The sequence below is a fragment of the Capra hircus genome, chromosome 21 (genome assembly GCF_001704415.2).
Source record: "Capra hircus breed San Clemente chromosome 21, ASM170441v1, whole genome shotgun sequence".
NCBI lineage: Eukaryota > Metazoa > Chordata > Mammalia > Artiodactyla > Bovidae > Capra > Capra hircus.
Window position 1 is genome coordinate 67,250,172 of NC_030828.1, and position 14,808 is coordinate 67,264,979.

General features: G+C 42.5%; 1 pseudogene across 1 annotated transcript; it reads left to right on the forward strand.

Annotated features, from left to right (window-relative positions):
- On the forward strand, positions 795 to 2,135 carry LOC102183733 (annotated as a pseudogene). The gene is made up of 2 exons (XR_001919829.1): positions 795 to 888; positions 1,140 to 2,135. The product of XR_001919829.1 is annotated as a heterogeneous nuclear ribonucleoproteins A2/B1 pseudogene (transcript).

Here is a 14,808-nt window from a genome sequence, read left to right on the forward strand (position 1 = left end):
TGCCCGGAGAATCCCATGGACAGAGGAGCCTGGTGGGCTACAGTCCATGGGGTCGCAGAGAGTCAGATACAACTGAGGGACTAACACACACATAATATTCTATATAATATATATATGAATAATAAAGTATATATAAATTATTCAGCCATAAAATGGAAGTAATGCCATTTGCAGCAATATGGATGGACCTAGAGATTATTATTTATTAAGTGAAGTAAATCAGAAAGAGAAAGACAACTATCATTTAGTATTACTTATATGTGGAATCTAAACTATGATACAAATGAACTTATTTACAGAACAGAAACATGTGTGTGTGTATATATGCTAGTGGTAAAGAACCTGCCTCCCAACAGGTAGACATAAGACACGGGTTCAATCCCTGGGTCGGGAAGAACTCCAGAAGGAGGGCAAGGCAACCCACTCCAGTATTCTTGCCTGGAGAATCCCATGGACAGAGGAGCCTGGAGGGCCATGGTCCATAGGGTCGCAAACAGACACGACTGAAGTAACAGTATAGATAGATAGATAGTATCTTCCTTATCCATTCATCTGCTGATGGACACTTAGGCTGCTTCCATGTCTTGGCTATTGTAAATAGGGGTGCATGTGTCTTTTTGAAATAGAGTTTTGTCCAGATATACACCCAGGAATGTAATTGCTGGATCATACGGCAACTCTCTTTTTAGGTTTTTAAGGAAAATTCATACTATTTTTGATAGCAGTTGCACCAGGTTACATTCCCACCAACAGTTTAGGAGGGCTGTCTTCTAGAGGAGATTTTAGAATTAGAGATGCGGGCAGTAGCAGCAGCGCCGGGTCTGGAGTGGAGGTGCTCCGCGGTGGTGTTTCTCCAGCAGCGGCAGTTCTCGCTACAGCGCCAGGAGAGTCCGGTTCCTCCGCGGAGAGCGCTCTCATCTCGCTCGGCTGCGGGAAATCGGACTGAAGCGACTGAGTCCGCGATGGAGAGAGAAAAGAACAATTCCGTAAACTCATTATTGGTGGCTTGAGCTTTGAAACTACAGAAGAAAGTTTGAGGAACTACTAGGAGCAACGGGGAAAACTTAGATTGTGTGGTAATGAGGGGTCCTGCAAGCAAAAGATCAAGAGGATTTGGGTTTTTTTTTTTTTTTTTTTAGGATTTGGCTTTGTGACTTTTTCTTCCATGGCTGAAGTTGATGCTGCCGTGGCCGCAAGACCTCACTCAGTTGACGGGAGAGTGGTTGAGCCAAAACGTGCTGTTGCAAGACAGGAATCTGGAAAGCCAGGGGCTCATGTAACTGTGAAGAAGCTGTTTGTTGGTGGAATTAAGAAAGATACTGAGGAACATCATCTTAGAGATTCCTTTGAGGAATATGGAAAAATTGATACCATTGAGATAATTACTGAGAGGCAGTCTGGAAAGAAAAGAGGCTTTGGATTTGTTACGTTTGATGACCATGATCCTATGGATAAGATTGTGTTGCAGAAATACCATACTATCAATGGTCATAATGCGGAAGTAAGAAAGGCTTTGTCCAGACAAGAAATGCAGGAAGTCCAAAGTTCTAGAAGTGGAGGAGGAGGCAACTTTGGTTTTGGAGATTCTCATGGTGGTGGTGGTGGAAATTTTGGACCAGAACCAGGAAGTAACTTTAGAGGGGGGTCTGATGGATATGGACATGGCCGTGGATTTGGGGATGGGTATAATGGGTATGGAGGGGGACCTGGAGGTGGCAGTTTTGAAGGCAGCCCTGGTTATGGAGGAGGAAGAGGAGGATATGGTGGTGGAGGACCTGGATATGGCAACCAGGGTGGGGGCTACGGAGGTGGCTATGGCAGTTATGGAGGAGGAAAATACGGGAGTGGAAATTACAATGATTTTGCAAATTATAACCAACAACCTTCTAACTATGGTCCAATGAAGAGTGGAAATTTGGGTGGTAGCAGGAGCATGGGGGCACCATATGGTGGAGGAAACTATGGTCCAGGAGGCAGTGGAGGAAGTGGGGGTTATGGAGGGAGAAGCAGATACTGAGCTTCTTCCTATTTGCCATGGGCGTCACTGTATAAATAGGAGAGGATGAGCACTCAAAGGTAACAGAACAGCTTCAGGTTATCAAAATAATAATGGTAAGGAAAATCTTATCTCAGTCATGCATAAATATCCATGATATGGCAGAAGACACCAGAGCAGATGCAGACAGCCATTTTGTGAATGGATTGGATTATTTAATAACATTACCTTACTGTGGAGGAAGGATTGTAAAAAAAAAAAATGCCTTTGAGACAGTTTCTTAGCTTTTTAATTGTTCTTTCTAGTGGTCTTTGTAAGAGTATAGAAGCATTCCTTCTTCGATAATGTTAAATTTGTAAATTTCAGGTGACATGTGAAACCTTTTTTAAGATTTTTCTCAAAGTTTTGAAAAGCTATTAGCCAGGATCATGGTGTAATAAGTCACAATGTTTTTCCTTTAAAAAAATTAAAGTGTGTGTGTAGAGTTAAGAAGCTGTTGTACATTTTTGATTTAATAGAATAATTCTAAAGGAAAAATAAAATAAAATAAAATTAGAGATGTGAATCCATGAGTCTCTGCCTTCTATTAATAGTTTGGCAGCACATGGATTAGTAAATAATAACTGATAAGATCCTTTCTGATGTTGCCGCAACAGATCTTTATGTCTTTTCCAATAAACAAAATCTCCAGATTATAATCCATGATCTTTAAGGATTTCATCTTCCAAGAGCTCACAGTGAAAGGGATTAGCTACTAATTTTTCATTTTCCTTATGTTTTAATAAGGCCCTGACAATAATGTAATATATCTCCTTTGAGTGAGGTTGGTCCATATACTCCCTCATTTAATCACAGGCCATCCTGTTAATTCTTTCAAAAGGAGATGGCCCATGCTTACCAAAAGGCATAGATCTAAGGTCAAGAGGCACTAGCAGAGGAGCTTTGGGCCATGAGAGATGAAACGTTTCTAAAAGTTTTGCCAATTGCATTTTGAGAGCGCCACTAGTCCTTTCTACCAATGCTGAAGATATGCACAGTGAAATGCCACATAAGTGTCAAATGTCACATATAGATTTAATTATTTGTGCAATAAAATGAGTTTCCCAATCACTGTATAATTCAGAAGGACTTCCCCAGATAGGAATTATTATCTTTCCTATGACAGCATATTAAAAAGCAGAGACATTACTTTGCCAACAAAGGTCCGTCTAGTCAAGGCTATGGTTTTTCCAGTAGTCATATATGGATGTGAGAGTTGGACTATAAAGACAGCTGAGCGCTGAAGAATTGATGCTTTTGAACTGTGGTGTTGGAGAAGACTCTTGAGAGTCCCTTGGACTGCAAGGAGATCCAACCAGTCCATCCTAAAGGAGATCAGTCCTGAGTGTTCATTGGAAGGACTAATGTTGAACCTGAAACTCCAATACTTTGGCCACCTCATGCGAAGAGCTGACTCATTTGTAAAGACCCTGATGGTGGGAAAGACTGAAGGTGGGAGGAGAAAGGGACGACAGAGGATGAGATGGTTAGATGTCATCACTGACTCAATGGACATGAATTGGGTAAACTCCAAGAGTTCGTGATGGACAGGGAGGCCTGGCATGCTGCAGTCCATGGGGTCGCAGAGTCAGACACAACTGAGTGACTCAACTGAACTGAACTGAATAGCAATTTACCTATTGTTAAAGCCATTGCTCTCCCGCATGGAAAAGCTTCAAGCTAGTGTGAAAACACAAAGATCATTATGAACATATATTTATTTCCTTGAGATGGCAGCAGCTGGACAAAATCCAACTGCCGTACGTCAAAGGGTCCCTCAGGAAGGGGAAAGTGGTCCTGTGACCCACAGAGTGACTTTCCTGGATTATACGTAGGACATACATTACAACAAGCAAATACACTATGAACCAGTTGTGGGGAAAAAGCTTCTAAACATATTGTTTTCCCCACAGAATCATTTTCTCAGGCACCCAGTGAGTAAAAGAATGTGGCAGTTGGGCTCCAGCAGGCACAACAGGTTTCCTCTCAGGTCCAAGTCATATTTGTGTGACAGGGTTAAAAATTTCCCCTTTTTTATTACGACATCTGTTTCTGTTCTTCAGTGGCAGTTTCTTGAGCTTGCAGGAGGAAATCCTTCACTGAGTGAGCAGGGTTGACAGAGAGTGGTGGACATTCTCAACGCTGGACAGAATGATTACTTAGAGCTGCTTGCTGTTGGTGGCAGTACCAGCAAGCTGATTTCCTTTAGCTTCCATAGCCTTCGATTTCAAATGTCCTGGGGCTTTAATAGGTGGTAACTCTTCTGGTAATTGTATAGATTTGATAACTTTGTGCGGGGGACTGCCCGTGAAGGGTTAAGTCTTGGGAGCTGCTCGGCATTATGCAGAGCCTTAGGCATGTTCCTAAGCTCCCTGTCCCGCCCCCCTGAAGAATTTATTACCCTTAAGGCTCCAGGACGTTTGGTTCTTGCAACATTTCATAGAAGATAGATTATCTTATTGATAGAAGATAGATTATCTTATTGTGATCTGTACACAATGGTAAGGGTCTTGTGATTGTATTTGGAGATTAAGAACAATCTTGTGAATGTCAGAAGTCACGTACTTTATCCTATATATACTGCAGCACAATAAAGGAAGGCATCAGCCATTTTGGTCTGATCCTCTCAACCCCATCTTTTGTCTCTCTCTTATTTTTCTTAGCGGGGACGCTCCGTTCTCTCCCTGTGCAGGTGCGACTCTTGCTTGTGCTGGCCGCGGCAACTTTGCAAGCTGTTTCCCATCATTGATTGATCGATTGATGGCTCTGCTGGGGCTTCCTTGCAGCGCGGGCTTTTGTCTAGTTGTGGCGAGTGGGGCTGCTCTCTGGGAGCAGTGCGAGGGCTTCTCATTGTGGTGGCTTTTCTTGTTGCAGAGCACAGGCTCCAGGGCGTGCAGGCTTCAGTGGCTGTGGCCCGTGGGCTCAGCAGATGCGGCTCCCCGGCTCACAGCTGTGGTGCACGGGCTTAGCTGCCCCGCGGCAAGTGCAGTCTTCCCAGATCAGGGATCGAACAATGTCCCCTGCACTGGCGGGCGGAATCTTTACCACTGAGCCACCAGGGAAGCCCTTGTTTACCATTTTTTTTTTTGGCAGGTTGTCCCAAAGAGGTAAAAAACCTCATTGTTGCCGTAATATCCCAAAGTCACGGGCCACTCCAAATGTACAAGAACTATCAGTATAAATAGTTGCTATCTGGTCTTTAGCTAGTTGACAAGCTTGAATTAAAGCAGTTAATTCAGCTGATTTTACTGACCTCATTTCTGGTAAACAAGAGTTTTCAGTTATGTCCAGGTTGGACATTACTATATTTACAGCTCGGTAATATCCTCGTTCATCTTTTAAGTAGGACCCATCAGTAAACCAAATCAGACCAGCATTGTCAATGGGAGTTTCTTGTAAGTCATTCCTAGAAGCAAGAAGATAATCCATCAATAGAAGGCAGTCAGTCTTTCTAGATGGCGCTAGTGGTAGAGAACCTACCCACCAGTGCAGGAGACGCAAGAGACTTGGGTTTGATCCCTGGGTCAGGAAGATCTCCTGGTTGAGGACACGGCAACCCACTCAAGTATTCTTGCCTGAAGAATCCCATGGACAGAGGAGCCTGGCGGGCTACAGTCCATAGAGTCGCAGAGTCAGACACGACTGAGCGACTTAGCACACAGCAAGCAGGAGGCAGTCATGGTTGTTCACCCAGCAGCCCTTTCTATAGACCAAGTCTAGTGCACGACTTAGCAACGAAACAACAGGTAGAGAGAAAAGATAAGTGCTTCCAATCTGTGTGTGTTTGTTTAGTCACTAAATCATGCCTGATTCTCTTGCGACCCCACAGGCTGTAGACCACCTGTCTCCTCTGTCCATGGGATTTTCCAGGCAAGAATACTGGAGTGGGTTGCCATTTCCTTCTCCAGTGAATCTTCCCGACCCAGGGATCGAACCTGTGTCTCCTGCATTTCAGGCAGATTCTTTACCACTAAGCTACCTGGGAAACCCTCATATCTGTTTACAAATGTGCAATTTACCAAATTGCTGTAAGTCATAAATAGCTTAAAGTGCAAGATTCCCTTATCTGGAAGATTAAAATTTAGTAATATTTCAGACAAAAATTCACAAAAATTTTATCTATATTTCATATTTATCAGTTCGTTTAATCCAAGGTAATTAATTTTTGTTCCGCTCGAGTCCAGTTTCTCCATTACTGTGTTGACCCTGCCTGATCACTGAGGAGCACACTCACAGGGATCATTTTAAGAAGTTTGTGAGGCTTTTGTCAAGATTAGTATGATTTGCCCAATAAACTGGGTGCCTGGATCACTGGAGATTGTGGAAAGCATAACCCTAAGTGGAAAACACAATTTCTATCAGCTTATTCGTCTCTGTGAGGGCATTAGCCTTGCAGCAAAGGAAGGCTTTAACCCACCAAATGAAAAGCAGTGTTTGCCTGGGAGCCAGGAGGAGCCAAGCAGCCGCCTTGGGTTTCCCAAAGCCCCGACTGCTCATCTCACAGCTGTCGTTTACCATCTAATTTCTCTGATTTAGGAGCAGACTGTTCTAAGGGCCTCAGGATGGCAGAAGTCTGACAATGAGGGGTTAATTCTGTAGAAGCAGGACGGACTCTATCTACACGTGCCATCATTGCTATGGTCAGCTGCCGTTGCCTTGGCATGAAAGTCAGCGAGGGCATTTCCCAAATACTCGGGTTCAGTTCTTTAATGGGAGCCTCAGTTTTGATGACAGATAACATTTTATGTCAGAACATGTATGATTTCCAGGAATTTCATGTAATTTCTAAAACACTTATAAAACATATACTTACATAGACATAACATAAAGAAAGCTTAATGTTATATCTTATTTGACAGTGCTTCCTACATAATTTAATCTACCAAATAAGCTTAGTTAGTTTAATATTTTTCTGAGATGACTCAGGGGCCCTATGAAGCACCTCCAAGTTAGCTGGAGGTCAAAAGAACTTTAATTAGAATTTGATATTCTAGAAGTTTGTCAAAAATATCAGAAAGCTTCAAAACACTTGATCAAATAGGATCATAGGTTACTGTGAAACAATACTTATTTACTTAAGCAAAGTGACAGAAGATTTCAAAAGCAAGTATAGATCATGTAAAGGCAAGGAAATTCATACAATCTGTTATCAAGAGTGGCACTGCAAGAGAATTTTGTTCTCTCAACAGAGAGAAAACCAAATCCAGTCTTGCTTCAGCTTACCTTTAATAACAAATTTTATTTACCTAATTAAATGCAATCTAATTTTAATCAATTCTGACCACATACAAAATTCTCAAGTTTTCTCTTCTATAACCTTACATCACTGCTTGTATTCATTATTTATTTGTCCTTTTTTCCCATCCAGAAACAACTCATTCTAGGACAAAATTATACTCCTTTTTTTCTCCTAAACAAAGATATTTCATTTTTTATATTTTCTGTCAACATTAGATGGCCTACTTTTTTATAACTGAAATGCTTACTTTATTATTTTAGTATCTTTACTTACATAGATTATAATTTTTAAACCTTAAAAAACTTTAGTGAAAATCAGGAAGCAAGTAATTGACTGTCATACCAGTATTTCCTGATTAGCAAACCTAAGAATATACTCCATAACCTTTAAAAACATACCTTTTCCTCATAGCATAATTTCCCTTTAATGTGGTGTAAGATGTGTCTAATAAACCTGAATATCTTTAGTTTTTTTCTCTTGTAAGACAACAAAGTAGGTACATTTAGACATGTTTAGCAATGAAGGTTTTGGTATTTTTATCTTAATTGGAAATGATCTGGATATCAAAAAAAATTCCCATCATCTATCCTAATTTAACAAAACTCTGGAGTTTCAAATTACCAAAAATCTGGAGAAACTGCATTTAGACATACCATAAAACATAATCATTCTTTAAGAGTTCACCTAAAACTTTTATCTCATTTATCTGTACTTCATTACTTGTGAAAATATCATCACACCAAGTTAATTTTCTTGCTGAGAAATTTTGTGACATAGATAACATGAACTTATTGACTTTCAGCAAACTTGTGCCAAGTCGCTTTAGTCGCATCCGAATCTTTGAGACCCTATGGACTGTAGCCTGCCAGGCTCCTCTGGCCATGGAATTCTCCAAGCAAGAATACTGAAGTGGGTTGCCGTGCCCTCCTCCAGGCGTACAATAAAAGGTACTATACTTAATGCTGATGACCCTAAAGACATGCCTGTACTAATCAAACCCAAAACTTAAACTTGTTTCCATTTATTAAAGATTAATCTTGATTAATCCTGGATCACATGATCCTTTAAGCATTTGGATTACTTTTATGTTACATTTAGAAATATCTGATTTGCAAGTACTTACATTTAAAAAATTGAAGTATTATGGATTTACAATATTGTGTTAGTTTCCGGTATACAGGAAAGTGATTCAAAGATACATACATATTCAGAGAGATATACGCATATAGCTGTAGATACAGTATATATTCTTTTCAGATTATTTTCCATTATGGTTTATTTAAAAATATTGAATATAGTTTCATGTGCTATACAATAGGACCTTGTTGCTTATCTGTTTTATATACAGCAGTGTGTGTCTGCTAATCCCAAACTCCTAAGTTATCCCTCCCCCGTTTCCCCTTTGGTACCAAAGTTTGTTCTCGGTGTCTATGAATCTGTTTCAGTCCTGTAAATAAGTTCATTTGTGTTGTTTTTTCTGGATTCCACATATAAGTGATATTACATGATATTTGTCTTTATCCGACTTATTTTACTTAATATGCTAATCTCTAGGTCCATCCGTGTTGCTGCAAATGGCATTATTTAATGTTTTTTATGGCTGAGTAATGTAAGAGCTTGGGCTTCCCTGGTGGCTCAGATGGCAAAGAATCTGCCTGCAATGAAGGAGATCCAGGTTTGATCCCTGAGTCGGGAAGATCCCCTGGAGAAGGGAATGGCAACCCACTCCTGTATTCTTGCCTGGAAAATACCATGGACAGAGGAGCCTGGCAGGCTACATACAGCCCATGAGGTCGCAGAGAGCTGGACACAACTGAGCAACTAAGCACAGTATAAGAGGTCACTTTTAAGTCAATCAAATAAAGCTCTTTTACAAATTCATATTGATGATATCATCCAGAGGTAGAAACATCACATTCATAACATACACAGAGACATGCATACATCTAGATAGACACGGAGATCTCACAGTTTTCCTACTTGAATTTTAAAAGTTCTTCAGGACTTCCCTGGTGGGAATGCAGGGGACACAGGTTCAGTCCCTGATCTGGGAAGATTCCACATGCCACAGGGCAACTAAGCCCATGCACCACGACTGCTGAGCCCATGCACCTGAGCACCTGAGTGCCTGAGCACCTGAGCACCTGAGCGCCTGCGCTCCGCAACAGGAAACCACCGGAGTGAGGAGCCCACACAGCGCTGCAAAGTGGAGCCCTGGGCACAACTAGAGAAAGCGCGCACACAGCAATGAAGACCCAACGCAGCCAAAAATCAATTAATTTTTAAAAAGAGAAGAAGCCTCCCCCGCTTCTTTCCCCCTTTGGTCTTAGCTTCTACTCATCGAGCTAACGCTGTAGTCTCAGGCGATGCTGCTGTGTTTGCATTTCAAGGACATGATAAGAGTTACAGTTTTGTTTTCCCCTGGGAGTACTTCTGTTCTCTCAGGGTCAGAATTTTGAACAGATGTTTTTATCAAGCCAGCTTTCTTTAGTCGTGCATGCAAAAATCAGTTCTGGAATGTCAAAAAAGCTTTATCCTGGCTAGTTAGGGTTAGGAAAGTACTTGTAAGTATTCTTTCCATACAAATTGTAGAAGCCAGCCAGAGTTCCAATGGATGACTGCCTGTTCGGCTTAGAAACACAATTTCCCCCTTTTAAAAATACTTATTGACCTATTTGGTTGCTCCAGGTGTTGGCGGCAGCATGTGAGATCTAGTTCCCTGACCAAGGATCAAACCCGGGCCCGCTGCGTCGGGAGCAGAGAGTCTCAGCCGCTGGACCATGAAGGAAGCACTCTCCCTTTTATTTAGATTCATTTTGTTATAAAGCGCAAGTCTTAAGGGCTTCCGCAGTGGCTCAGTGGTGAAGAATCTCCCCGCCATGGCAGGAGACACAAGAGATACAGGTTGGAATACAGGAAAATCCCCTGGAGTAGGAAATGGCCACTCCGTCCAGTATTCTTGCCTGGAAAATTCCATGGACAGAGGAGCCTGGCAGGCTATAGTCCATGGGGTCGCCAAGAGTTGGACACGTGTATGCTGCACGGCATGAGCAAAAAAACAACAACAACAACAACAACAAAGAAACCGGATACCAGGAACAAGTTACAGGATCACCTGAAGGGTACTGAGAAGCAGCAGGGTGCAAGGGGCCCAGGCTTCGTACCAGCTGCTGGTCCAAAGCAGAGTCTGGGTGACATCATGTGGGTTTTTCTGATATCCTGCCAACAATGCCAAGTAATCTTGACAAAAACAATCAATAAACAACTTATAATTGGTACAGAAAAGTGTTTTGTTTGAGCCAAACTGAGGACTACTCTGACTACTCTGAGAAGCTGCTCAGGAGAAATATGGTTTTCAGCACAGTTTTATGTCTGGTCGGAGCAAAGAATATCACACAAGAATATAATCCCTCAAGGTTTCAAAAATCAAATCGGTACATACCCAATGAGTCAGCGTGGCCTTGGCACCTGGGGAGGGAGTCTAATTATCAAAGGAGGATGTCCCCGAAAGGGAGGCATTTAATCTTTGTTTTTAACAAGGACATTATTTACTTCTGGTCAGTATGCCCTTTTCTTTAATAATTAAAGCAGATGCACAACGTATGTATGTTTGATAGGCCACATACAGGCTGTTCTAGTCAGTATAAAACTCAAAGCTTAACATGTCTAAGCCAGAACGACTTCCCACAGCTCAATACGTGAAAATTTCTTTTATCACTACCTTCTTTTCCTCTTTTTACTTTTCTTTGCTTAGCCCTGCACTGAGGATGCAACTGGTACCTAATAAGTACTTGCCCAATAGAATCAAATATTTTTAAAATATTGAAAACTACAGAGAATGATACATTAAACATGTGTATCCCTGTATAGAACTAACGTGTTTTAATATCCTGCAGTCTTTGTTCCAGATCTTTTCCGTTAGTCATGAAAGAAACACAGACGATACAGATTCAGCTGAATCTTTCTTTAGTATGTAACAATAGTGTTATCTTTTTTCTTAATCTCAAGGGCTACCACAATCATAGATGTTACCTTTACTCTTTACATACCTGTTATATTTAAATTAAACATTATATATTTATCATATAATGTTTTGCATATATAATAACTTGCATTTTTTTATTCTACAATTTTTGAGAAGTTTAGGCATATTCATATTATGTAAATTAACTGCCATGGAGTACTTCATCACGTACATATACCTCAATTATCCTATACTGTATCGATGAATATTTTAGAACATTTTTAATTTTAGAAACAATGATGCAGTGAACATTTGCCTTATATTTCTAGAATATATACCTAGAAGAGGAATTTTTGCACTGCAGTAGTCATTGCCAGAATAATCTCCAATGTTGTTCATTAAATTTATACAACTATTGATGGTTTATAGTCATTTGCACTTTTCAAGCTGTAGTCGGAGACAATTAATACCATCTTCAAGAAGTATTAATAAAAATGCTTCCCTGAAAAAAAAGTAGTTCGCACTTTTCCAAGATCTGGTCAACACCTGACAAAGCCAGACTTTACAGTTCTGCTGACAGACGGGCAAAGTGGGTGCTCCACTTCAGCAAGACTGTTTATTTTCTATTTTTATTAACCATTTAGATTTCTTCTGTGAGTCTGCTGTTGGTATTCTTTAGTTCATTTTTCAATTTGTTTTTTTTTTATTGATTTGTAGAAGATTCTTTGTTACGTTTTGAATGTTAGTCCCTTCCTATCTCTTTCGTCTGCGTGTGCATGTATTAAAATCTGCAAAAGTCCATTGTTTTTCTTTGTTCATTTTGCGTAGGGTGACTTTTACTGAACAGAATTAAAACTTTCCATATAGTAAAAAAAAATTTAAAAAATGAGCGGCATAAAGAAAATGTTATCAACTCATAGATCCCACCTCCTCTAAAGAACACAGCACTAGAGCCACTGGAATCCGACTAAAGGAGAAGCCAACTGTGCAAGTCTGGACGCGCCAAGCAGGGTAAGTAGTCTCTAGCACATGGGAAAAGCCCTAAAGCTGGGAGTCAGGACACCTGATCCCAAGAACGAGGTAAATCCTCTCTCATTCACGAGAGGGTACCGTGCATGCTTGCTACCACCCCGAGGTGTCAGGATGCCAATGAGAGAACGCAGGCGATAGGGCTTCAGCAGCAACACAGCCTCATCAGAACTGTTAGCCTAACTCTAATGGGTGCGGTCAGCATAAGGCAAAGTCTCTGACAGCCAGTCTCTTAACTCCACCATGAGGCCAGGTGACCACTGCTGCAGTGCTGTCATGGGGCATCAGCTTTGTTCTTTATTTTGATTCACAGATAGACTGCCTGAATTAGGGCACATGGACTGTCTCAGAAGAAAGCTATTGGGACTCTGGTGTGGGGGAAAAGAGAGACCCAGACTCCAAAGTCACATGGTCCTGTGGCTCTAAGGTAACATGTTTCCAGAGGCCAGCAGCTCCCACAGCACCTGGGAATCTGGTCAAAATCTAAAGTCTGGGCCCACCCACACCTACTAAATGCCAGTCTGAGGAGAGCCCAGGGATCTGTTTTTCTGAGCTCTCCTAGGATTCTAAAGCTCACCCTTACTCGGGAACCACGGTCTTAAGGAAAACAGGCCATGCACAGGTAAGCAGTTTAAGAATCCTTCAAGAAATAGAGCCCAGAAGGTAAGCACAGACGTTTGCTCTCAAAACTAGTCCTAAGTGTCAAACCTACTGCAAGTGGCAGCTGACTCAGCAAAGAATGTGCTTCCCTGGGCGTGGGTCTAGGGCTTGAATCCAAGGCGTAGGCCACAGCCTGTCAGCAATCAGGGGGCTCACTGGCTGGCTGGTGGATAAACTGTTCCCAACTCGACTCCCAGCTAGAGAGGCAGTGTGTGGCAGCAACGGGAACATGTAAAGATGTTTCTCACTGGAACTTCTCTGGTGGTCTAGTGGCTAAGACTCTGCGCTCCCAATGCAGGGGGGTCTAGGTTCAATCACTGGTTAAGGAACTAGATCCTACATGCCACAACTAAGACCCAGTGCGACCAAAAAATAAACATTTTTTAAAGATATACGTTCTCTCACAAAGGTTTGCAAATGGCTGTCAGGAAGCAGAATGGGAACCCAGAGTCTCAGCAGGAAAGCCAGCTGCAGGGCACCCCGTGAGCAAGTGCCGTGCCCACTGCCACTAAAATCTCTGAGGAGAAGGTCCAGTTCAGTACACACACACCTTGCTTCCCTGAAGAAAGAACCCGAGGTGACCAGAAGCCACCAGTGTGGTCACTGTCCCATCCGGAGATGTGTGTGACTGGGACAACCAGTCCAAGGGCAGGGCCTGCCTTCCAAGTCGCCCATATTTCCCCGTCATCTACGGACTCGACGCCACTTTGCACTTTTCCTTTTCTTCCCAGAAGTGACACAGGATAGACTCTGGTCAGACTATCAGTCCCCAGCGACACCTGGCCTGGCTACCTCCTCTTCCCCTCAAAGGCACCTGTCCTCTTCCCCAACTGAAGGTCCCTAGTCCTCAGCCAAAGTCCAGATTCCGTGTTTCTCCTCAAGGAGAACTGTCCTGTCCACAAGTTACTTACCCTAAGGAAGAAGAGGGACAAGTGAACAGGCAACCGGAATAAAGTGCCGTGAATGCCAGAGGTTTGGGGTGGGAGTGGGGCCAGTCACAAAGGCAGGGAGACATCCTTGCCCAGAGGGTCGGTGAATCCACGGAGCGGGGTAAGCTTCACTTGGGTATCCACCAGGAAGGTATTAACCCCAACTTGTTGACATGTGGTCTCCCTTGGCAGGGCCTGAGATGTAGGCAGGGCCTTCATCCTCTCTGCCTAGTAATCCAGGAATGTTTGCTGACATGGGTGCATTAGATTAACATGGCTTAGGACGCTAGCCCTCAACACAGCCAACGCCCCGCACTACCTCTGTACTCCCCAGATAACCTTGTTTCCTCCAGCAGCTTCGAATGTCTGCCTGCATACATTTACAGACTTGAGCTAGAAAAAGAATAATGCATAACCCTGTAGCCCATCCTCAAGGAGGGAAGGCAGGAGCTTAAGTCACTACGAATGCACAGCTTTAAGAGTATGCTAGAGGGTAGAGAGAGCTGAGAGAGGCATGTCTTAGAAGGGAGGCTCATCACAGAGGGCAATGCCTTGATCCCTTCAGTGGTCCTCAGCTCAGAAGCACAAGGTTCCCAGGGCACACAGACTTGGTCTTGCTTAAGTCATGCCAAACAGATTCACAGACACCAATAACTAAACAATCATAAGGCCAAGTTAATAATTTACCTTTTCAGTAGCTAATCATGTTTGCCCAGGACATTACCTGAAATGCATAGTTCAGGCACACATTCGACAGGGATTTCATAGCACCAAGTACCCTTATTTAGTAAACTGTGAGCCCCTGGTTGGGGGAAACAATGCAGCCAAATGAGGCGGAGACCCAGAAACGGGAGATGGAATTGTGCAATGAGCTTGGCGTCAAGCTGGAGTTCAAACACTGCACTATTTACTAGACAGGTGATTTGAGGAAACTTAATCTTCCTGAGTCTCT